Raw genomic sequence first — 24,880 nt, 5'->3', positions numbered from 1 at the left:
GGCAATGCGAAATAAAAGACAGAATCTGTCAAAACAGAACAGTCCGTAAAGATGGATTTTATTAGGCCACCAGACTTGCTCAAACGAAAATGTTCAAATTGAATGAAAGTTGCGTACATATCTGAGGATCATGCTCGTAAATTGGCGTAATTTTATGAGCTACCTACGGGGAGATAGACCCAGATTCGTGACAGCAAAGAAATGCTGGAACTGCGCAGATAATCCAAATCTAGTACTTACTTTTCTATCAAAGACTTTACTTGGCACAACAAAACATAAAACTAAGATAAGGAGAGGTTGCTACAGTAGTAAACAACTTCCAAGACACAAATATAAAACAAAAATACTGGAGTAAAAACATGGGTTGTCTCCCATAAGCGCTTTTCTTTAACGCCTTTCAGCTAGGCGCAGAAAGTGTATCTCAAGTATTATCGAAGGGTGGTGCACCTACAGAGGGGTTTGGAGTTTTCAAAACCATGCATAGTATATTGGATACATAAGTTTCAGCGTCTTCCTTTTCATTAGTCTTGGGCTTGCTACTCTCATCGAACAAATTTTCAGGAACAAGCCAAGCATAGTTATGTTCTAGTGCATCATTCATAGCTAGGAGTTTACATGGTATGGGTGCTTTGATCTCCCCACCATCATTAATATTATTAGTGTATCTTATTCTATCCATGTCCATCTTTTCAAGGAGACTAACAAAATTAGTATGAGAACCAAGCATATTAAATTTAGCAAAGACCTTTCTAGCTTCTCTTGCTAGACCACCAAATTCTCTAAGAAGGGTTTCTAAAACAAAATCTTTCTTTTCCCCTTCTTCCATATCACCAAGTGTAAGAAACATGTGTTGGATTATAGGATTTAGATTAACAAATTTAGTTTCCAACGAGCGAACTAAAGCGAGCGGCAGCAATTTCATAAGTAGGAGCAAGTTCTACCAAGTGTCTATCTTCAAAATCTTCAACGGTACTAACATGGGTGAAAAATTCTTCTATATTGTTCCTCCCAATTATAGACCCTTGTCCTACCGGTATGTTCTTTGTGGTAAAATTAAAAGGAAACATGATGAAGTAAGTAAAGTAAATGCAAGTAACTAATTTTTTTGTGTTTTTGATATAGCAAACAAGACAGTAAATAAAGTAAAGCTAGCAACTAATTTTTTTGTGTTTTGATATAATACAGCAAACAAAGTAGTAAATAAAATAAAGCAAGACAAAAACAAAATAAAGAGATTGGGAAGTGGAGACTCCCCTTGCAGCGTGTATTGATCTCCCCGGCAACGGCGCCAGAAAATATGCTTGATGGCGTGTATTTCACACGTTCGTTGGGCAACCCCAAGAGGAAGGTATGATGCGCACGGCGGCAAGTTTTCCCTCGGAAAGAAACCAAGGTTTATCGAACCGGGAGGAGCCAAGAAGCACGTTGAAGGTTGATGGCGGCGGGATGTAGTGCGGCGCAACACCGGAGATTCCGGCGCCAACGTGGAACCCGCACAACACAACCAAAGTACTTTGCCCCAACGAAACGGTGAGGTTGTCAATCTCACCGGCTTGTTGTAACAAAGGATTAACCGTATTGTGTGGAAGATGATTGTTTGCGAGAGAAAATAGTAAAACAAGTATTGCGAGCAGATTTGTATTTCAGTATTAAAGAATGGACCGGGGTCCACGAGTTCACTAGAGGTGTCTCTCCCATAAGATAAAAGCATGTTGGGTGAACAAATTACAGTCGGGCAATTGACAAATAGAGAGGGCATAACAATGCACATACATGACATGATAAGTATAGTGAGATTTAATTGGGCATTACGACAAAGTACATAGACCGCCATCCAACTGCATCTATGCCTAAAAAGTCCACCTTCGAGGTTATCATCCGAACCCCCTCCGGTATTAAGTTGCAAAGCAACAGACAATTGCATTAAGTATGGTGCGTAATGTAATCAACAACTACATCCTCGGACATAGCGCCAATGTTTTATCCCTAGTGGCAACGAGCACAACACAACCTTAGAACTTTCGTCACTTCGTCCCGAGTGTCAATGCGAGGCATGAACCCACTATCGAGCATAAGTACTCCCTCTTGGAGTTAAAAGTAAAAACTTGGCCAGAGCCTCTACTAGAAACGGAGAGCATGCAAGATCATAAACAACACATGTGTAATAACTTGATAATTAACATGACATGGTATTCTCTATCCATCGGATCCCGACAAACACAACATATAGAATTACGGATAGATGATCTTGATCATGTTAGGCAGCTCACAAGATCCAACAATGAAGCACAATGAGGAGAAGACAACCATCTAGCTACTGCTATGGACCCATAGTCCAGGGGTGAACTACTCACTCATCACTCCGGAGGCGACCATGGCGGTGTAGAGTCCTCCGGGAGATGAATCCCCTCTCCGGCGGGGTGCCGGAGGAGATCTCCAGAATCCCCCGAGATGGGATCGGCGGCGGCGGCGTCTCAGTAAGGTTTTCCGTATCGTGGTTTTTTCGCATCAGGGGTTTCGCGACGGAGGCTTTAAGTAGGCGGAAGGGCAGAGTCGGGGGCCAGACGAGGGGCCCACACCACAGGTCGGCGCGGCCAAGACCTGGGCCGCGCCGCCCTATGGTTTGGCCACCTCGTGGCCCCACTTCGTATGTTCTTCGGTCTTCGGAAGCTCCGTGGAAAAATAGGCCCCTGGGTCTTCGTTTTGTCCAATTCCGAGAATATTTCGTTACTAGGATTTACTGAAACCAAAAACAGCGTAAAACGAGGACCGGCACTTCGGCATCTTGTTAATAGGTTAGTTCCAGAAAATGCACGAATATGACATAAAGTGTGCATAAAACATGTAGGTATCATCAATAATATGGCATAGAACATAAGAAATTATCGATACGTCGGAGACGTATCACCCAGGTACCGTAACTAATTACGGCAGTACCGCTTCGGTACCGCTGTGGTACCGCTTTGGATCCAGTAAGGTTTGGACCCCATTGCGGTACCTCGAGCGGTACCGCGACCGGTAGTACCGCTCTGTGTCCACGTGGACCAGATCTGTGGGATTTCGAACTCAGAGCGGTAGTACCGCTTACCCAAAGCGGTAGTACCGCTTAGGCAAAAACTGGGCATAACGGTTGGATTTGGAGGAGCCTATTTAAGGGGCCCTTCTTCCCCAGTTCGTTTTTATCTCTCCTCTCTCTCTCTCCTCTATTGTTGCTGAGCTTAAACATAGTGGATCTCCCCAACCATCCAACCAATCTTGCCCAAACTTTGAGGAGTGGTGGAGGAGACCCCGATCTATAGTTCTACCAAGAGAGATTTCACCAATACTTGATATTCCTTAGTGGATCTTGGTGGTAGGGTTCCTATGGTGGGACATTGGAGGAAGTGCATCCATGGATGCTAGCTTGGTGTTGTACTAGCTCCATGGGTTGTTGGGAGCCTCCTTGTGGTGTGGAGCTCGCCCCAACCTTGTGAAGGAATCACCGCCTCGACCGGTGTCTTAGTGGAGAAGGGGAGCCCCTTTGTGGAGCTCTCTCAAGGAAGAAGGTGGGGCCTTCCTTCGTGGTGTGGCCGCCTAGCCTCTTGTGTGAGGCTAGCACCTCCTCAACGCAGACGTACTCTCTTTTGTGAGAGGAACTGCGGGAAACGAACCTCGCCTCGTCTCCGCGCCATCCGGTTGTCCCGCTCCTTACTCTTACTATCTTGCTTGTTCCTTTGCTTGTTGCACTTGTTCAACGATGATTTGATAAAAAAAAGTGGGTGACTATCATCAATATGTTCAACGATGCGCAAATATTCAACATGTTCTGTCATTGTCATGAAATCAGGTACAATTAGAAGAAGGGTGCACCCTTACAAAGCAATCGAACGAGCGACCCCCTATGTCATGGTGCACCCCTCGCAATTGTTCTGGGGCGGTCCCACTGTTTTTTCCGTTTTTGTTTTTAGTTTTTTTATGAAGTACAAAAATTTAAGGTATAACCAAAATTCTCCCACGGTATGAACTCCAGAAACATATAGAAAGGTATAACTGAAAAAGGGAGTACGAAAATACTTAGGAATTTTGGTTTGCATCAATCTTTATGATTGAGAATCACTAGGATATCGTTGGTACTTATGACAATATTGGTGTTTTCTTCATTGCTAAGAGATATTCATAGGCATGCCCCTCGCAATTGTTCTTGCTCATATAATTTTCTATCAGTCCACGCAGGTTATTCAAATTCACACATCATTATGAAATTAATCACTTTTTTTCTCCGGAGCTACATCACAATAAATTGTTCAAAATATTTTGAAACATCTGACTTGCTTATATTCGCTTCCACAATCCCGAGAAAGAACTCCCAGAGTCATAATTCTTCCACCAATTCAAGTGATGTTTCAATTTTAAATATTTTTTAGTGTGATAGATCTTATTCTTATTTGTTTTCAATCTGCAACTTGTTTTATTTTCTATTTTGTATGCCAGAGTAAAATGAAAGATCATCAATGTCTTTCTAGGGCTACACTACAGGAAGACTAGTCATGACTAGTTACAACTAGACTACACAGCACGGCGTGTTGAACCAGAAAAGGTTGGCTGGATGGACCGATCTTGCGTATGTGCATGCAGTGCCTACACTACAGGAAAAATAGGTTTTGCTGTGTCCTAAAAATACACGGCAAAGGCATTTCGGAACACGGCGAAGCATTCGCCGTGTCTCGGCGCACGGCAAAAATCGGCACGGCAAAGGGCCTTTGCTGTGTGCATTGCTGCCTGGAGGGCATTGTCGAGGAGCACCCTCGCCACTTCCGGAGGGGGAAATCGTCGCCATCGTCACCGTCATCGAGCTGGACTTCATTGGGATCATCATCACCATCATCTCCACCACCGCACCTCGTCAGATAAATCGCGAATATTTACGCGAGCGCACGCGCTATTACATGCTAATGTTTTACTAGCACTGACTTCGATAACCTAGGCCTATAAGTTGGACACTTATTTAATTGGTGTTCTCATGTTGGATAAGTCATAAGTCGCGAATATTCACGCGAGCGCACGCGCTATTACATGCTGACATTCTGCTAGGACTTGCACCATACAACTCATCTAAGAGTAGCAAGAGACCTCCCCTTATAAGGTGGCCAAAACTCTTGTAGATTGGCGAGGTGGGACTAAAGTCTCACCCAACCAGTCTAGCCACTTGCATACTCTCAGATTACTAGTATGTGAATCCAGCCCATTCTAACATAAAGCCCATGGATTCCAACACTTGCGCATTGATTGGGATGGAAGCTGGCATCTGAGGTTGCATGTACCAGCTCGGTATATTATTGTATATTGAGATCTCATGTACATTAGCCTAGCGTATGTGTGGGTGGACCACCTATATAATACATCAATCTTACTAACATGCATGCGTGAATGCTAGAACCGGTGATAATATTTAATCATATTTTAGTTAGATATGTATATACTTTGCGGGCAATTAGAATAAGCAGGTAACAATCGTGCGGATATATGTGATACACATAGGTTAAGAAAAAGATAATTTCATGCTGACACAGATCCTCATCACCACGAATACTTATGGTGGTTAGCGTGGTGAGCGTCCACCTCCAGGCCGGTGCATGCATGCTCCAGAAGATGACTAGCGTGAGTAGTTCAGCCGTTTGGGCGAGATGCAAGACAACTACACACATGGCTATCCCTACACGCCATTGGACGCCATCTGTGCAACCTAATCGTGCATTCTCAACTTCCGCCCAGCCCTACACAGCTATGGCGCTTCCCGCGCACTCGTCGTGCCACCACTGCAACTTCGTCCTCTCTGTCGTGCGGAGGCCAGCGAACGACTTTCAACATGAGGAAATGATGGCTTCGCGTCTTTCCTGAGTTCTGTTGGGTGCTGCCATGCGTCAGATGCAAAAATTCTCTCAGCGGCCTGCTTCCCCGCGCCGGTTGGTGATGGCGAAGATGTCCTACCATGTCCAGATGCGTGAGGAGCAAATCACGAAACCTTAATCCATCAGGAGATATTTGGGCATCAATCGGCCATTCCAAAACAATGAGGTTAGGTTGGCTTTATTAAAACAAAGCTGGATATATATTCATCACTTCTGATCGTAACGTTACCATGAAAACCTTGAAAATGAAAATACTATATGCAAATATGGGCTTGCATGGCATAGCACGGACATGCAATTGCTGCAGTACAAGAAGGCTCAATGTGACCCGATGCAAAAAATGGGCTTGCATGGGCATGTGATCGATGCATGCACACCTGATGTTTAATTCCCTTCTTCCCTAACTAATCCTAGCTATAGTCGACAAGTTCATCCTTACCGCTACACTGGAATATTGCCGACTGATTGATTATGGTGAAATCTAACATTGTGGGCTGCCGAGTAGAGTGGATATTTATTTTCTACAAAGCGTGTGCTGCTTGTTTGAATCACTCGTGGCATCGATGAAGCTAACTAATTAGTATCACTAGCACGTGTTCCTAAAAAAAATACTACTAATACATGTTTATGCGGATAGCAAGATGGAGCCGGAGTCAATAATAAAAGTGTATCAGTAGATATATATACATGCATGCAATCAATGTGGCTAGCGAGGATATGTGTGGGTCAACGTGGCTAGTTTCTCCCTGAAGTCGTCCACCTCCAAGTCGATGTAGTTAGTCGTTTGGCTAAGTTGCAAGGATAGATACACACATGTCCATCCCTATAGAGTCACCAGGTTGGCCGTGTAGCCGTTTGGCACTATGTGTGTGATGCCACCGCCTTGGCATTCGTCGTGATTCTATTGCCACTGAGTCTTTCCTGGCGCAGGCGAACCGCTCGACCTTGCGCGGATACCGGCCTCCTGAACCACAGCCTGCAGATGTCAATGAAAGAAAACGAAACAGAGAGGAGTTTGGGGAGGCAATCGCACAGCTCTCCAGGGCCGGCCGTATGCTCTTTATATAATGGTTCAACAGATTACATCTTGTACAACACGAATGACAGCTAACTAGGATAACTACGTAAGTCTATCTCTATATCTGAACTTGTTAGATATTAACAACTAATTTGGTTAGCAACTAACAATATATTCTAACACCCTCCCTCAACCTCAACCGTCTAACAGGTTGAGGTTGCGCTTACACCATTGAAAAGCTGGAAGTGGGAGAGGTTTGGTGAAGACATCAGCAACTTGATCATTGGAAGAGATGAACCGAATCTCCAGTTGCTTCCGAGAAACTCTCTCGCGTACAAAGTGAAAATCAACCTCAATATGCTTTGTACGAGCATGAAACACCGGGTTTGCAGAGAGATAAGTGGCACCAATATTGTCACACCACAAAACCGGAGCTCGAGACTGCCGAACACCAAGCTCACCAAGAAGAGATTGCACCCAGATAAGTTCAGCTGTGGCATTAGCAAGTGCTTTGTACTCTGACTCGGTACTAGATCGGGATACTGTAGCCTGTTTGCGAGCACTCCAGGCGATCAAGTTACCACCAAAGAAGATAGCATATCCCCCGGTTGATCGCCGATCATCAACATTGCCCGCCCAATCAGCATCAGAAAATGCAGACAACAAGTCATAGGAGGAAGGGCGAAGCAACAAGCCAGTAGACATGGTGAACTTGATATAGCGAAGAATCCGTTTGACAGCAGACCAATGACTGTCACGAGGAGCATGAAGATACTGACACACACGGTTGACAACAAATGACAGATCAGGCCGTGTGATGGTGAGATACTGGAGACCGCCAACAATACTGCGGTATAACGTGGCATCATCAGGTGAAAGGAGCTCACCATCCATCACAGAGAGTTTATCTGAGGCAGACATGGGTGTATGAGCAGGTTTACTTTTAATCATACCAGACCGTCGAAGAAGCTCAGACGCATACTGCCGCTGAGACAACAAAAGACCACCAACAGAGGGACGAATAACCTCAATACCAAGGAAGAAATGAAGCACACCAAGATCCTTGACCGCAAATTCAGCTCTCAACTCCTGAATAAGTGTATCAGGGGCATGTGGAGATGAGCTGACAACAATTATATCATCCACATACACAAGCAGAAAAGTGACCACCTCCTTACGTCGAAAGATGAATAACGAAGAATCAGCAGTCGATGCGGCAAAACCAAGTGTGCGAAGGACAGAACTGAGACGAGCATGCCAAGCTCGGGGCGCCTGTTTAAGACCATAGAGAGCTTTCTCAAGACGACACAAGTGATGAGGTTTGGATGGATCTTCATACCCAGGTGGCTGCCGCATATACACCTCCTCCTCGAGTACTCCATTAAGGAAGGCATTCTGAATGTCTAGTTGACGAAGATACCAACCCTGAGAAACCGCCAAGGACAAGAGCAATCGAATTGTCGTTGGCTTTACCACTGGACTAAAAGTATCATCATAGTCCAGTCCTTGACGCTGCTTGAACCCTTTCGCCACAAGACGAGCCTTATATCTCTCTATAGAACCATCTGCGTGGTGTTTTACCTTAAATATCCATTTGGAGTCGATGACGTTGACACCAGGAGGTCGAGGTACAAGCTGCCAAGTCCGATTCTTCAGCAACGCATCAAATTCTGCGTCCATTGCCACGCGCCAGTGCGGCACGCCGAGAGCAACGCGATAGTCACGCGGTTCAGCGCTTGCGGTGGAGACTGCATGTGCCATGCAGCGAGCAAGCCAGGCCACGGTCCCGTCCGTACGCGTACGCGGGCAACGAATGTTGTTACGTAGCCTCGTAACTGGTCCAGATGGTGGTGCAGGGGACGCTGTCTCAGTTGGTCCAGATGGTGGTGCAGGGGACGTTGGACCAGTTGAAGATGCTGGCGCAGTCGGGCTGGACGACAGGGAGAGGCCACCAGGTGATGGTGGCCCGTCTGGATCGGACGACCCAGTAGCAGAGCCTGGGCTAGCCGGGACACGCGCGGAGGCCACATCCGGCAAGCCATCAGGCGGATCGACGTGCATGGATGCACTGGATCCTGAAGCAGATGCATGCAACGATGATTCGTCAACGTGAAGCTGCATACCACGACCTGTTCCTGCGCCATAACTAGGAAGTAACACAGGGGAATATGCAGAATCATTAAATTGACCAGGCAGGCAGGGAGTGGAGGACGTGGGAATATTGGTGTCAACGGATGGAAGACTAGCAAATGGAAAATTGGACTCATCAAATACAACATCGCGGGAAATGTAAATGCGACTAGTTGGAATATGAAGACATTTGTAGCCTTTGTGAAGAGAGCTATACCCAAGAAAAACACATTTTTTGGATCTAAACTCAAGTTTGCGATTGTTATATGGACGGAGATGAGGCCAACAAGCACACCCAAAAACCTTGAAAAAGGTATAATCGGGAACCTCGCCTAAGAGACGTTCGAGTGGAGTTTTCATGTGAATGACTCGAGTAGGAAGACGATTAATAAGAAAACACGCTGTGGAGAATGCATCACTCCAAAAGCGAAACGGAATCGAAGCATGAGCGAGAAGAGTGAGACCAGTTTCAACTATATGGCGGTGTTTGCGCTCAGCGGTACCGTTTTGTTGATGTGTGTGGGGGCAAGATACTCTATGCACAATACCAAGGTCCGAGAAGAATTTGTTGAGCTTAATGTACTCGCCACCCCAATCCGTTTGAACATGTATAATTTTATGATTCAAAAGACGCTCAACATGCCGTTGGAATTGAAGGAACACTTGAAATACATCAGATTTTTGTTTGAGGAGATACAACCATGTAAAACGACTATAGGCATCAACAAAACTGACATAATATTTGTGTCCACTAACAGAAATTTGGACAGGGCCCCACACATCTGAATGAATTAGCTCAAGGGGAGCTTTTATTACATGACTAGAAAGAGGAAAAGGCAATTGGTGACTTTTGCCTTGCTGACATGCATCACAAATTGCATTATTACGACTAGACTCCGAAGGAAGATCACTATGATGTAGAATATGTTGGACCACCTGTGAAGCAGGATGACCGAAACGACAATGCCATTGTTCTCTAGACACTCGAATACTCCCAAAAGCTTGTTTGATTATTGGTGGCTTCAACGGATATAGGCCACCATGACACCTCCCTCTAAGTAGAATTTCCCGCGTTGCTCGGTCCTTCACAAAAATATCATTTGGATGAAATTCCACAAAAATAGGATTATCACGAGTGAGTTTCTTAACGGAAAGAAGACTACGAGTGACCGAAGGAACATGCAACACATTGGTGAGACGAAGGGAGTGAGATGGAGTTGGAAGGATGCCTTGGCCAATATGATGAATTTGCATACCTTCACCGTTGGCGGTGTGAACTTGGTCATGGCCATGGTAGGTTTCCCTCACGGCGAGCTTGTCGAGGTCGTTGGTGAGGTGGTCTGTAGCTCCCGTGTCGGCGTACCAGCTGGGGTCGACGGGGTATGATGGAGTATGTCCGTGGCCTTGTGGAGCATGTGTGGCAGCGGCGACTTGGCGAGAAGTGCCGCTACCGTTGTTCCCCACTCCGAGGAAGTCACGCTTAAAGCGCTTGAAGCAGCGTGAGGCGATGTGCCCCACCTTGTCGCAGAGTTGGCACACCGGGCGATTGCCGGTGCCGTTCCCCGACGAGTTGCCGGAGTAGTTTCCGCCGCTGCCGTTGGAGGGAGGTGCTGATGCAGGGGCGCGCGAGTAGCCGCCACCATTGGAGGAGTAGCCCCCTCCGCCGCTGCCGTTGAAGGAGTCGCCCCCTCCGCCGCTGTTGGAAGGTGGCTTGATCGGAGGCAGAGAACGACCATCAGAACGGTAGAACTTACCGCCACCACCTGATTGCTTGGAGCCGAAGGAGAGGTTGGCGGAGAAGTGGCTGATGTCCGCCGCCTTGCGCCCTTCTATGCGGTACTCGGTGCTGAGGAGCTGCGCATACAGATCACGCAGCTGGATCGGCGTTGCGCGCGGCGCCGTGACGACCTCGACCAAGGGGTCGTAGTCGCTGTCCAAGCCAGCAAGGAGATAGGAGATTATCTCTTCGTCCTCAAGTGGCTTCCCCATCGAGGCCATGGTGTCGCTGAGGGTTTTCACCCGGTTGAAGTAGACGGAGACCGGCATGTCTCCTTTCTTGATCGTGGATAGCCGGAAGCGGAGCTGCATCGAGCGCGCTGTGGACTGCGACGCGAAGGCGTTCTCCAGGATGGTCCAGGCCTCCCTGGCCGTGATGGCGCTCATCAGCATGCCGACAACCGCGTCGTCGGCGTTGGTGAGGATGGCGGAGAGGAGCGCCTGATCTTGCTGCATCCAGGCCCGATACGCAGGGTTCGGGATTTCCTTCGGAGCTCCGGCTTCAGCCGCCTGTGGGTTGGCGATGAGCTGGGACGGACATGGGAGCCGCCCGTTGATGAAGCCCATGAGGAGGTGGCTTTTGAGCACAGGGACGACCTTTGTGCGCCAGAGGAGATAGTTCTCCGCTGACAGCTTGAGGGTGACGACGGTGGCGAAGTTGAACGGGCCACCGGACGATGACGAGCCTCCGCCAGAGCTTGAGGCGAAGTTGCCGGAGAGACCGCTCGAGAAGAAGCTGGTCGCGTCATCAGCGGTTGACGAGGAAGAGGCAGTGGAGAAAGACATTGCGGAAGGCGTGGAGTGGATGCGATCTACGCTCTTGATACCATGAAAGAAAACGAAACAGAGAGGAGTTTGGGGAGGCAATCGCACAGCTCTCCAGGGCCGGCCGTATGCTCTTTATATAATGGTTCAACAGATTACATCTTGTACAACACGAATGACAGCTAACTAGGATAACTACGTAAGTCTATCTCTATATCTGAACTTGTTAGATATTAACAACTAATTTGGTTAGCAACTAACAATATATTCTAACAGTCAACATCATGCGCGAGGCTCTGTAGCTGCAACATACCGCCTATTGTACCCTCGGTCAGCTCGTCGTGCCACCGTGTTTGGCCACGCTTGCTCACCGCGTCATCATTCCCCATGTCTTGATGGTGTTGTTGGTGGCTATTGTGTGGCTCCAAGCTGGGCTTGGATGCTAGCTCTGCTGGTTAGCTGCACGTGCATGCGCTGCTGCAAGGAAAATTAGTAACACGTCGAGACCCACGTCGTGGTGGCACCTACATTGCCCCCATTGGTGTGCCGACCATCATCAACTTGACGCTCTAGTGTGACCAACGAAATGACACTAGGCATGTCGTCATGCTATCTCCGTCGCCTCCGAGATGCTCCTCGGCATGCTCGTGACGAAAGTCATGCCATGTCAACATGGTTCAACGCCAAGGGACACACTGCGATGGAGTAGTTGCATCAACCAGATCTAATCAAATCATGATAAATACCTATTACATCTGGTCTCTTATATAATATGTGTTTATTATTTGGTCAAGGAACACAAGATACATCTCGATGCCGCTTCGTCATATCGTATGAGGATGGCGTCTAGGTTACAAAGAGCTGGCAATCAAGTACAAGTGCACCAGGTTACAAAAATTTCACGTTATTAGAAGCCTGGTAGAAAATACATTATGTTGCTAATCATTCGTATTATCAAATATTTAATGTTTTACAAAAATAATAATATAAAACAATTGGTAGTCCAATGAAAAATGGCACAACAAAAAGATTAGTCAACGAAATGAACATGAAATGATAGGTAGCAGTTAAAGTAATGATTTGTATTGAAGTATCATGCTTTATTTGGTGAATCTTGTGCAAGGTTCGTGATTGGAGGCCGGTAGGTCTGGTTTTCTCCTTCAACATCGTCGCATAGAGGTGCCAGAACTTCAGTTCGATGGCATGTCCAGGGTGCTCGCCCCGGCCAGATTATTATAATGGCAATGGCTTTGTGTTTGTAAAGTACTTTGGAGGTTCCCAAAGCTGCACATCAGTGACGGAGCCATGTTGAGCTTGGGTGAAGAGGTGATCCCTCCTCTTTTTCTTGGGTGGCTTGTAACTTGATCTTTATTATATATAGTATATAACATGTATTACCATCAAATTAAAGAAGGAATTCCCCCGCGACAACTTGTTTCTGCGGGTCCACATCCACGTTGATCTTCTAAATTAAAGTATGCTACTACAATACGACCGATCTCTCCAACATATCATGATGACCAATAAGGAAAGAAATGGCATGTGGAGGAGGAAGAGATCCACACATAATTCTAACATGTTCCATGAAAAAAAAAGATCACAAGGATCGAGGGCGCCTTCAAGTAGCAACAGCCTGGGGCTATGGCACTTGGTAGGCACGTGCGTATGAGAGCTGCATGTATACTTATTGAATATCAAACCCTTGGTAACTTCATTGAAGGTACGTATAGTATGAGAGAGAAGCAAAAAAAGAACCCCATTAATAAGATCATTATTATAGACAATAGTTATTTCCTAGCACAAAAAAAAACTCCCTCCTTCCCAAAATAAGATGCATATAGTTTTTAGTCAAAGTCAAACATTTTCAAGTTTGATTAACTATATAGAAAATGTGTCAACATTTACAATGTTAAATTAACATTATTGGAATCATCATTAAATATATTTTCACACCGTGTGCATTTGGTATTGTAGCTATTGATAATTAGTTCTATATAGTTGATCAAAATTTTGAAAGTTTGAATTGATCAAAAAATATAGGAACCCTATTTTGGGAAGGAGGGAGTACCGCCCGACGGCTGAACAACACATTATAGAGCATCTCTAGCAGTAACCGAAAAATTTGGCACCGAAAATAATGTATTCAGTCTCCCGAAAACGTGGCTTAGGATGATTTTGCATCTGGCGCAGAACAGAACCCGTAGAAAACGAACTGAAAAAACGCAATTGAAATCTCGCGGGAAATTTATCGATGAACATATATAGATGGTAGTTTGATGCTCCGATTGAGCATCAAAATTTACATAATATATACTATAAACCTAAATTAGGTACTAGCCCTAACCGTGCGAGCTGATTCCGAGCAAAATGAGGCCCGATGGCCTCTGCGCGCGGCGGTGCCGGTGGTGGCGGAGCTTGAACGTCGAGGCAGAGGACGGCGTCGACGCGGAGGGCGGTGAGGAGCTCCTACTCGGAGTCAAGCTCGACGATCTCGAGCTTGACGTGGCGGACGCGCTCCTCCCAGCGCGCCACCTCGTACTCCCGCACTTGGCGGATGGCGTCGGTCTCCTCCCGGTGGAAGCAAGCGCGGGCCTCCGCCTCCGTGATCGCCACCACCTGCGCGATCACGGCGTCGTCCTCATCGGAGCCGTGGACGTAGGCTCCCGCGGAGAGCGTAGGATCTCACGTGACGACAAGCTCCTCCTCCTCCTCGGAGTTGTCGTAGATGGGAGGGCGCGGTGGGCGGCTCGAACCACCGGAGGAGGAGTCCTCGCTGCTGGGGGCATGAGCCCCCAGTTCGTCCACCGGCGGGCGCTGCGCTTGCTCGCGCGCCCTCCAACCGATTGAACTTGCGCTTCCGCCTCTGTGCGGAACACGGGGGCGAGTCCACGCCGCCCAATCCTGTGCTGCCCCGTGCAGATCTACCACGCGAGGCCATGGCGTCGCGAAGCTGGGGCGAAGCGTCGCTTCTGCGCGCTGGATTCCTCGCCAGAAAGGTGGCTGGTGGCGGCAGAGCGGGTGGCAGCGGCGGAGGGGATTAGGGTATGGAAGCCGAACTCCACTCCACGGCCCGTTTTAATACGGGGCGAACGCCGAGTTTCACGGGCCCCGAACTCTGTTTACGGGCCAGGCCGCGAGTTCGGGCTCTGATCTGGGCCTATTTCGGCCTGAACATGTAAACTCGCCGGAATTTTTATGTTCTAGCTCTCTTTTCAGTAACTGTTGGAGTTGCTCTTAAATGATACACAATTTCTATCTCCAAGAATGCAATAGCTATGCCTGACGGAAATACATTGATGCTAAAATATTTTGACGCCTACTAGCCGACACAAGAATTAGATGACAGATGGAATTATTTGTAATAGCTATCATTTCATGCATAAAGTAATAAGGCACGACAACCACATGGCACATGAAAAGATAGGAAAAGGAAAATGATTGCTTTCCCCCGGGGGTTGACACGCTAGCAACCTCCTGTTCCCAGGTCGTTCGATCAAACGCATCGTGCGGACAGTAATCCTCCAGCATATCCCACGTGGAAGCAGCTCCACCACATCCTGGCGAGAAAACGTGTGGAAGACAACTACCTTATCTCTTCTGGCTCACAAAATCAACGCCGCCTGCTCGATGCGCCGCCGCACGCTACCATGGCCGGCGACACTGGACGAGTTCCTCCCCGCCGACGGCCACCGCACCCTCCTCGCCGACGGCCACCGCGCCACCCCCGTCGATGGCCCGCTGCGTCGAGCTTCTCGCCTCGCCGCCGGCCCGCCTCCCCCGACCTCCTCCTCCAGCAGTCTCTCTACCCTCGCCACCGGCCGCGTCCTCGTCGGAGCCCAGGCAGAGCCTCCCCTGCGCGCGGCCGCGCTGCATCCTTGTCGGTGCCCGTGCCGAGCCTCCCGTGTGCCGGCCGCCTCCACCGGCCTGACCGTCTGTGCTACAAACGGTGGGCGGCGCCGCTGCGACCACTAGCGAGTGCCCACCATAGTACATGCCGCCCGCCGGTGATGCTACATCCATTTGTCGGCGTATGCTACGTTCGGACGGCGGCGATGCTACCGAAGGCGGCGGCATCTGCTACGTCCCGCCGGTGGTGCTGCTACGTCCGGCCGGCGGTGCTGCTGCAAGCGGCGGGGACGCCGCTACGTCCGACCGGCGGCGCTGCTGCAAACAGCGGTGGCGCCTGCTTCGTCCGGACAGCGGCGCTCTACCAAACACCGGAGGCTCTGCTGCAAGCGGCGGCGCCTGCTACATCCGGCCCTACCAAAGGCCGGCGGCTCTGCTGCAAGCGGCGGCGGCGCCTGCTACAAGTGGCAACGGTGACAGCTACTTTCGTCCGTCGGTGGTGCTACCATCGTGGTCGACACTAGCGAGGTTTCTCACCGGAGCCGGCCGACACGTGCGCTGCTACCTTGGGTGGTCGGAGTTGCTGCCTTGGGCGGGTTCGCAGCATATGAATAAAAGTATTTGCTACAATTTATTTGTGGTTTTGCTATATCTGTGTAATATGTTTGCTACGTGGTCTCCGGTGAGGTCTCCGGTGAGGGCTCCGGTGAGCCCAGCCTTTTTATTTTCTTTTCTAAACGAACCGTTTTTTGCTTCAGTCATTTGCTGCCGGGGGTGATTTTTTGCTGCCGGAGATGTTTTTTTGCTACATGCAAATCTAACCGTCAAAATGGTTGATCCGACGGCTGGGGACCCGGGGGCTGGGGAATCAGATCCTCCGGGGGACGCCCAGCAGTTTCCATAGGAAAAAGCTAGCTTCTAGCATAGGGCTAGAAAACTCTAATACATTGTGCTACAACCCTCGAAATCAGTGTCTATATAGCCCCCAAAACGGGTAGCGAAATGCAAAAATAAAAGCACGCTAGGATTCTCAGAGTCTTGAAAATCCTTACTCTCGGAAAGCTTTCAAACACCTTCGAAATTATCTCGATCGAAACGCATATGCAAAAGTTATTACTTAGAGAAAAAGACATCGACGAAGAAATCACTTGACACATGGGAATCCGAGCACCCCAATGCAACGATGATAAGACATAACGGCACATGAAATGATACACATGTAATAGCTATCATTCCATGTATAAAATTGATAACTTGCAACGACGACATGTCCCATAGCACAAAATATGAATGCCCAATGGATGAATGACACATGAAATGATAGGCCACCCTGAGACAATGGGGACAAAACACGTGGAGGTGGATGCATGGAATACAGGAGGGCGCTAGGGACTTGGAATCTCTTTACGGGCATCCAGAGCCCTCCGTCAACAGAAATTGCGCATATACCGGCAAGCGAGTTCGACGGAGTGCGCTGGACGTGGTTCCTGGTCACAATGTTTGTCGATATGCCCGTAGAGAGCTTGAAGGCAGGCAGGATCTTGGTGGCAGTGAAGGACGCGGCCGCCATCTACTCCCCTGTATTTCTCTGCTAGTTGGCTCTGCCTAGCTTCATCGTGCAAATGAGGAAGAAGGACGGAAAGCTTGAGCTCTACGTGTCGGACGTCGCCGTCGTCGCGTCATGATGGTGGCAGGTACCGTACCCTTTCATTGGTGTGCAGCGCCGTCACAACTCTCTCGGTGACGCAGGCATGTGAGCTCAACGGAGGGGCGCACATTGTGCTACCGATGCACGCGTGAGCCAGAGAGCGTGTCGGCATCGATGACATGGTTGTCGGTCAGCATCGCCGCCTATCTCGTTGGTAGTGGTCAGAGTGGGGAAGGTGGGTGGGGAAAATGAGATCTTAGGTTTTTGTTGGTCTCCTTTTGTTCGGATGGCTCCGAGCGCGTCGGCAGCGATGCCATGTTTGCCGGTCAGCAGCGTCGCCGCCTCTCTCGTCGGGAGCGGTCAGAGTGGGGAGCTGGTCATCATACGGGGCGGACTGGGACATACCTGCGAATTAGCGTGCTGGCGCGGGACGGGAGGGGTGTACCGTGTACCTGCGACCTAGCTAGCTGGCGCGGGGCAGATTTAATTGTTCCCGTTGTGGGCATGGCTAGCATCCTTTTAATCGTGGTTGGATATGGTACGGATCTGGTTCCAAACTAACTTTTGGAAGCTCAATTCTGATCGATCAATCATGAACAACTGACTACACATGGCATGTTGGATATATCTTGCGTATATATGTGCACATATACTAATAATATATCTGCATGTCGATTAGTTTCCCGGTCGTCGATGGAGATGATCATCCTGGCCACCTTTTATGAATGGTTGAGCTAGCTACTGGTGGAATGCAAGCGCATGCATGCCTCCCGTAATTAATAAGATGCATGCTTTAATTATCCGAGGATGTATCGATCGAGTCAGCGCACGCAAGAAGGTAGACAGTATATAACGGAGTCCGATGGGATAGAAATCGTCGGACCACTCCATGCCGTCCATCTCTATTCCAATCATACGCTCTTCTTGCAGCTTTTAGTCTCACAGGAAAAAAAGAAATTCGACCCATTATTTTTAAAACAGAAGGCACAAAGTCCCAGCATTAAATTAATAAAGCCACACGGCCAAGGTTACAAAGATGCTGAAGAACAGCTTACAACTCACACAGACCACAGCGATTTTTTTTTTCGAATATTAAAAAAAAAAATAGAAAACCCATTATCCCGCACAATTACCTAGCTACCTCCATTCCAAAAACTCCTGGTCGGTTACTCCTCCCCAAATCAGTCTTCTGCTCGCCGCCTTGCGATTTCCCACCGCGCCGTGCCGTCACTCTTTTCCCAACCATGCCCTTCTAACCCAGGAGAGACCAGCAGTCCCGTACCTCTACCTGGATGGCTGGATGGATTCATGTGCCAATACCAATGTTATTCCGCCACGAGGAATCACTGTCGGGTATCCCTCATCACCAGCGGCCATCGCATCAATTTTGGAGGCAGTTTGGAGGATCAGCACCGCCCAAGACGATGCTTCCGGTTGCATGGCGCCTTAATCCCAACAAACACAACAACGGATTGGTAGAAGGTAATTGCTACGGGCCTAGGTCTTAATCTCCGCACCCAAGACGATGCTTCATGTATATTGGAAATATTGTAGAACCCTAGAAATTGTATGTTGTATTGCAATGACCCTATGGGGTATATATAGAGGTACAATAAGGGGAGAAGACGTGGACTACAAGAAGATCTAATCCTAGTCTAATCTCAGCCGTACATGTATTCTAACATCCCCCTCAGTTATAGCGGGAGTGAAGCGAACGCTTGCGACAGGAGAAGTCACGCGCTCCCATCGCTTCTCCTCCTTGTCATCATCGGCGTCCCCTTCTGGTTCCTTCTCTTCCCTCCCGCAGTCACAGCGGGAGTGTCGTGGGCGCAAGTGACGACGCGGACGTTGTTGACTGGAGTTCTTGAGTTGTCGTAGACGTTTTGTTGATGCTGATGTCGAGGTAGCCGAGCGTGATGTAGCCGTGGTCGAGGTATGTTCGATGTTGTAGTCGTCATGCGTGGTGTAGCCGTATTCGCCGAAGGCACCAAAAATTGCGCATTTTGGTCGTAGGGTTTTAGGTTTTGCGGTGGCGGCAACGTCGGTTCTGCGGCGGCGGCGGGTTTCGTCGTAGTGCGGCGGCGGCAGCGGATCAGCGTCGGCGGCTGGTTTTTGTCATAGTGCGGCGGCGGCAGGAATCTTCAGCGGCGACAGGGTTTTGTGTCATTGTGCAGCGGCGGCGGCTAGTTTTTGTCGTAGTGCGGCGGTGGCAGTGTTGATAAGATTTCGATGGAGACCATGTTGATGTAGACCTTGGCGATGTTGAACTCGACGCAAATCTTGGTGTTGTCGTAGAGCTTGACGTAGTTGTTCGGCTCGGTGTTGTTCATTCAGCTTGGTGCCGCGTAGATCGATACAGTAGTGGAAGCGGCCTGCTGACGTGCGGAAGGTCGCGCGATGTAGCCTTCTTGGAGGAGATCTCTGATACGTCTCCGACGTATCGATAATTTCTTATGTTCCACGCCACATTATTGATGATATCTACATGTTTTATGCATACTTTATGTCATATTTATTCGTTTTCCGGAACTAACCTATTGACGAGATGCAGAAGGGCCAGTTGCCGTTTTCTGCTGTTTTTGGTTTCAGAAATCCTAGTAAGGAAATATTCTCGGAATCGGACGAAATCAACGCCCAGCATCTTAGGATTGCATGAAGCTTCCAGAACACCCGAGAGCCACCAGAGGGGAGCCCTGGTGGGCCCAGATGATAGGGCGGCGCGGCCAGGGCCTGGGCCGCGCCCCCCTGTTGTGACACCGCCTCGTCGACCCTCCGACTCCGCCTCTTCGCCTATTTAAAGGTCCCTGACCTAAAACCTCGATACGAAAAAACCACGGTACGAGAAACCTTCCAGAGCCGCCGCCATCGCGAAGCCAAGATGCAGGGGACAGGAGTCTCTGTTCCGGCACGCCGCCGGGACGGGGAAGTGCCCCCGGAAGGCTTCTCCATCGACACCGTTGCCATCTCCACCGCCATCTTCATCACCGCTGCTGTCTCCCATGAGGAGGGAGTAGTTCTGCATCGAGGCTCGGGGCTGTACCGGTAGCTATGTGGTTAATCTCTCTCCTATGTACTTCAATACAATAATCTCATGAGCTGCCTTACATGATTGAGATTTATATGATGATGCTTGTAATCTAGATGTCATTATGCTAGTCAAGTGGGTTTTACTTATGTGATCTCCGGAGACTCCTTGTCCCACGTGTGTAAAGGTGACAGTGTGTGCACCGTGTGGGTCTCTTAGGCTATATTTCACAGAATACTTATTCACTGTTATGAATGGCATAGTGAAGTGCTTATTATATCTCTTTATGATTGCAATGTGTCCTGTATCACAATTTATCTGTGTGCTACTCTAGTGATGTTATTAAAGTAGTTTATTCCTCCCTGCACGGTGTAATGGTGACGAGTGTGTGCATCGTGTAGTACTTGGCATAGGCTATGATTGTGATCTCTTGTAGATTATGAAGTTAACTATTGCTATGATAGTATTGATGTGATCTATTCCTCATTTCGTAGTGTGAAGGTGACAGTGTGCATGCTATGTTAGTACTTGGTTTGGTTATGTTGATCTTTCATGCACTCTAAGGTTATTTAAATATGAACATTGAATATTGTGGAGCTTGTTAACTACGGCATTGAGGGTTCGTGTAATCCTACACGGTTAGTGGTGTTCATCATCCAACAAGAGAGTGTAGAGTCTAGCATCTATCTATTTATTCTGTTATGTGATCAATGTTGAGAGTGTCCACTAGTGAAAGTATGATCCCTAGGCCTTGTTCCTAAATATCGCTACCGTTGCTTGTTTCTTGTTTTACTTGCATCTGTACTTCCTGCAATATTACCACCATCAACCACACTCCAGCAAGCACTTTTACGGCGCCGTTACTACTTGCTCATATATATTCATACCACCTGTATTTCACTATCTCTTCGCCGAACTAGTGCACCTATTAGGTGTGTTGGGGACACAAGAGACTTCTTGCTTTGTGGTTGCGGGGTTGCATGAGAGGGATATCTTTGACCTCTTCCTCCACGAGTTCGATAAACCTTGGGTGATCCACTTAAGGGAAACTTGCTGCTGTTCTACAAACCTCTGCTCTTGGAGGCCCAACACTGTCTACAAGAATAGAAGCACCCGTAGACATCAAGCACTTTTCTGGCGCCGTTGCCGGGGAGGAAAGGTAAACGGCACACACACACCGGACCCCGGCAACTAGCCACTTTTCTGGCGCTGTTGCCGGGAAGGAAAGGTAAAAGGCACTCATACTCCGGTCCCAGGTAAAGTACTTTTCTGTTGCCGTTGTGTGTATGCTCGAAGCTATTTCCTTTAGATCCTGCAATTGCATCTTTTTGTTTCTTGTTTACACTAGTTAGGCATAATGGACAACAATGAGCTTCTTATTCTATTTCCTGATTTAAGACATGGATGGTTTGATGCGAAAATTAAAAAACCTATGGAACCTTATTTGCATGCTGGTAGTAATATTAGTATGAACGCTTTGAACACCATTGTTGATAATGATATAAAAAAGTTCTAAGCTTGGGGAAGCTGGTTTTCATGATCTTTTTAGTCCCCCAAGCATTGAGGAGAAAATTTTCTTTGATGATACTTTGCCTCCCATATATGATGATTATAATGATAGTGGTCTTTTGGTGCCACCTACTATGGAGAGTAAATTTTGTTGTGATTATACTATGCCTCCTACACTTGATGAGAATAATAATGATAGCTACTTTGTTGAATTTTCTCCCACTACAACTAATAAAATTGATTATGCCTATGTGGAGAGTAATAATTTTATGCATGAGACTCATGATAAGAATGCTTTATGTGATAGTTATATTGTTGAGTTTGCTCATGTTGCTACTGAAAGTTATTATGAGAGAGGAAAATATGGTTGTAGAAATTTTCATGTTACTAAAACACCTCTCTATGTGCTGAAATTTTTGAAGCTACACTTGTTCTATCTTCCTATGCTTGTTACTTTGCTCTTCATGAACTTGTTTATTTACAAGATTCCTTTTCATAGGAACCATGTTAGACTTAAATTTGTTTTGAATTTGCCTCTTGATGCTCTCTTTTGCTTCAACTACTATTTCTTGCGAGTGCATCATTAAAACTGCTGAGCCCATCTTAATGGCTATAAAGAAAGCACTTCTTGGAAGATAACCCATGTGTTTATTTTACTACAGTACTTTTGTTTTATATTTGTGTCTTGGAAGTTGTTACTACTGTAGCAACCTCTCCTTATCTTAGTTTTGTTGCATTGTTGTGCCAAGTAAAGTCTTTGATAGTAAAGTCAATACTAGATTTGGATTACTACGCAGAAACAGATTTCTTGCTGTCACAAATTTCAATATGCCTCTCTGTAGGTAACTCAGAAAAATCTGCCAATTTACGTGCGTGATCCTCAGATATTTGCGCAACTTTCATTCAATTTGGGAATTTTCATCTGAGCAAGTCTGGTGCCATTTTAAAATTCGTCTTTACGGACTGTTCTGTTTTGACAGATTCTGCCTTTTATTTCGCATTGCCTCTTTTGCTGTGTTGGATGGATTTCTTTGTTCCATTAGCTTCCATTAGCTTTGTGCAATGTCCAGAAGTGTTAAGAATGATTGTTTCACCTCTGAACATATGAATTTTTAATTATGCACTAACCCTCTAATGAGTTTGTTTCGAGTTTGGTGTGGAGGAAGTTTTCAAGGGTCAAGAGAGGAGGATGATATACTACGATCAAGAAGAGTGAAAAGTCTAAGCTTGGGGATGCCCCGGTGGTTCACCCTGCATATTTCAAGAAGACTCAAGCATCTAAGCTTGGGGATGCCCAAGGCATCCCCTTCTTCATCGACAAATTATCAGGTTCCTTCTCTTGAAACTATATTTTTATTTGGTCACATCTTATGTACTTTACTTGGAGCATCTGTGTGCTTTTATTTTTGTTTTGTGTTTGAATAAGATCTGATCCATCATGCTTGTGTGGGAGAGAGACACGCTCCGCTATTTCATATGAACACTTGTGTTCTTAGCTTTATCTTTTAATGTTCATGGCGAAGGTTGAAACTGCTTCGTTAATTGTTATATGGTTGGAAATGGGAAATGCTACATGTAGTAATTGGTAAAATGTCTTGAATAATGTGATACTTGGCAATTTTTGTGCTCATGTTTAAGCTCTCGCATCATATTCTTTGCACCCATTAATGAAGAAATACATAGAGCTTGCTAAAATTTGGTTTGCATAATTGGTCTCTCTAAGGTCTAGATAATTTCTAGTAAAGAGTTTGAACAACAAGGAAGACGGTGTAGAGTCTTATAATGTTTACAATATGTCTTTTATGTGAGTTTTGCTGCACCGGTTCATCCTTGTGTTTGTTTCAAATAACCTTGCTAGCCTAAACCTTGTTTCGAGAGGGAATACTTCTCATGCATCCAAAATCCTTGAGCCAACCACTATGCCATTTGTGTCCACCATACCTACCTACTACATGGTATTTCTCAGCCATTCCAAAGTAAATTGCTTGAGTGCTACCTTTAAATAATTCAAAATTTATCACCTCGATTTGTGTCAATGTTTTATAGCTCATGAGGAAGTATGTGGTGTTTATTTTTCATTCTTGTTGGGCAACTTTCACCAATGGACTAGTGGCTTCATCCGCTTATCCAATAATTTTGCAAAAAGAGCTGGCGCTGGGGTTCCCGACCCCCAATTAATCAACCTTCATTAATAATTCTCTTCACATGTTTTGCTCGATTCATCAGTAAGCAACTTAATTTTGCAAATAGACACTCCTTCATGGTATGTGAATGTTGGAAGGCACCCGAGGATTCGGTTAGCCATGGCTTGTGTAAGCAAAAGGTTGGGAGGAGTGTCATCCATAAATGAAACTAAAATACATGTGTAAACAAAAGAGAAGAGGGATGATCGACCTTGCTGGTAGAGATAACGTCCTTCATGTGAGCCGCTCTTTGAAGGTTTGTCTGGCAAGGGGGTGATACGTCCAAAACGTATCTACTTTCCCGAACACTTTTGCTATTGGTTTGCCTCTAATTTGTGTATTTTGGATGCAACTAACACGGACTGACGCTGTTTTCGGCGGAACCGTTGCAGTGTCTCGTTTTTGTGCAGAAATCCAACTTTCAGGAAAAACCTCGGGATTTTGACGAAAGGGCCTATTTTCCCAGAATACTGACGGAGCCAGAAGTACAAGTAAGGTGGAGGCCCGAGGGCCCCACACCATAGGGCGGCGCGGCCCAGGGGGGCCCGCGCGGCCATGTGGTGTGGCCCCTGATACGTCCAATTTGCATCACTACCAATGGACTAGTGGCTTCATCCAGCTTATCCAATAATTTTGCAAAAAGAGTCGTGGCAATGCGAGTTCCTCGAGATCCCAAATTAATTAACCTAAATAGACACTCCTCCATGGTATGTGATTGTTGGACGGCACTCGAAGGATTGAGTTAGGCCATGGCTTGAGAAAGCAAAGGTGGGAGGAGTGTCATCATAATAAAACTAAAATAAAAAGGCACTCCTTCATGGTATGAGATTGTTGGCAGGCACCCGAGGATTCGGTTAGCCATGGTTTGTGAAAGAAAGGTTGGAAGGAGTGCCACCCAAAATAAAAATAATTCATGGGAGCCGCTCTTTGAAGGTTTGTCCGCAGAGGGTTAGAGTGCCCACTACCATTCTGTTGACAACAACAAACACCTCTCAAAATTTTACTTTTATGCTCTCTTTATGTTTTTTCAGAACCAAGCTCTAGCAACAAATATAGCAATCAATGCTTCTCTCTACGTGGAGGGCCTTTCTT

At 47.1% G+C, this 24,880-nt stretch overlaps 1 non-coding gene across 1 annotated transcript; it reads right to left on the bottom strand.

Moving 5' to 3' along the window:
* Nucleotides 1-10,874: 10,874 nt before the first annotated feature.
* On the bottom strand, nucleotides 10,875-11,016 carry LOC124658524. Its single transcript, XR_006989253.1, has one exon. It is a non-coding gene; the product is annotated as a small nucleolar RNA Z247 (small nucleolar RNA).
* Nucleotides 11,017-24,880: the final 13,864 nt, after the last annotated feature.

This window comes from Lolium rigidum, chromosome 5 (genome assembly GCF_022539505.1).
Source record: "Lolium rigidum isolate FL_2022 chromosome 5, APGP_CSIRO_Lrig_0.1, whole genome shotgun sequence".
Lineage (NCBI taxonomy): Eukaryota > Viridiplantae > Streptophyta > Magnoliopsida > Poales > Poaceae > Lolium > Lolium rigidum.
This window is presented reverse-complemented; position numbering and strand designations above follow the sequence as displayed.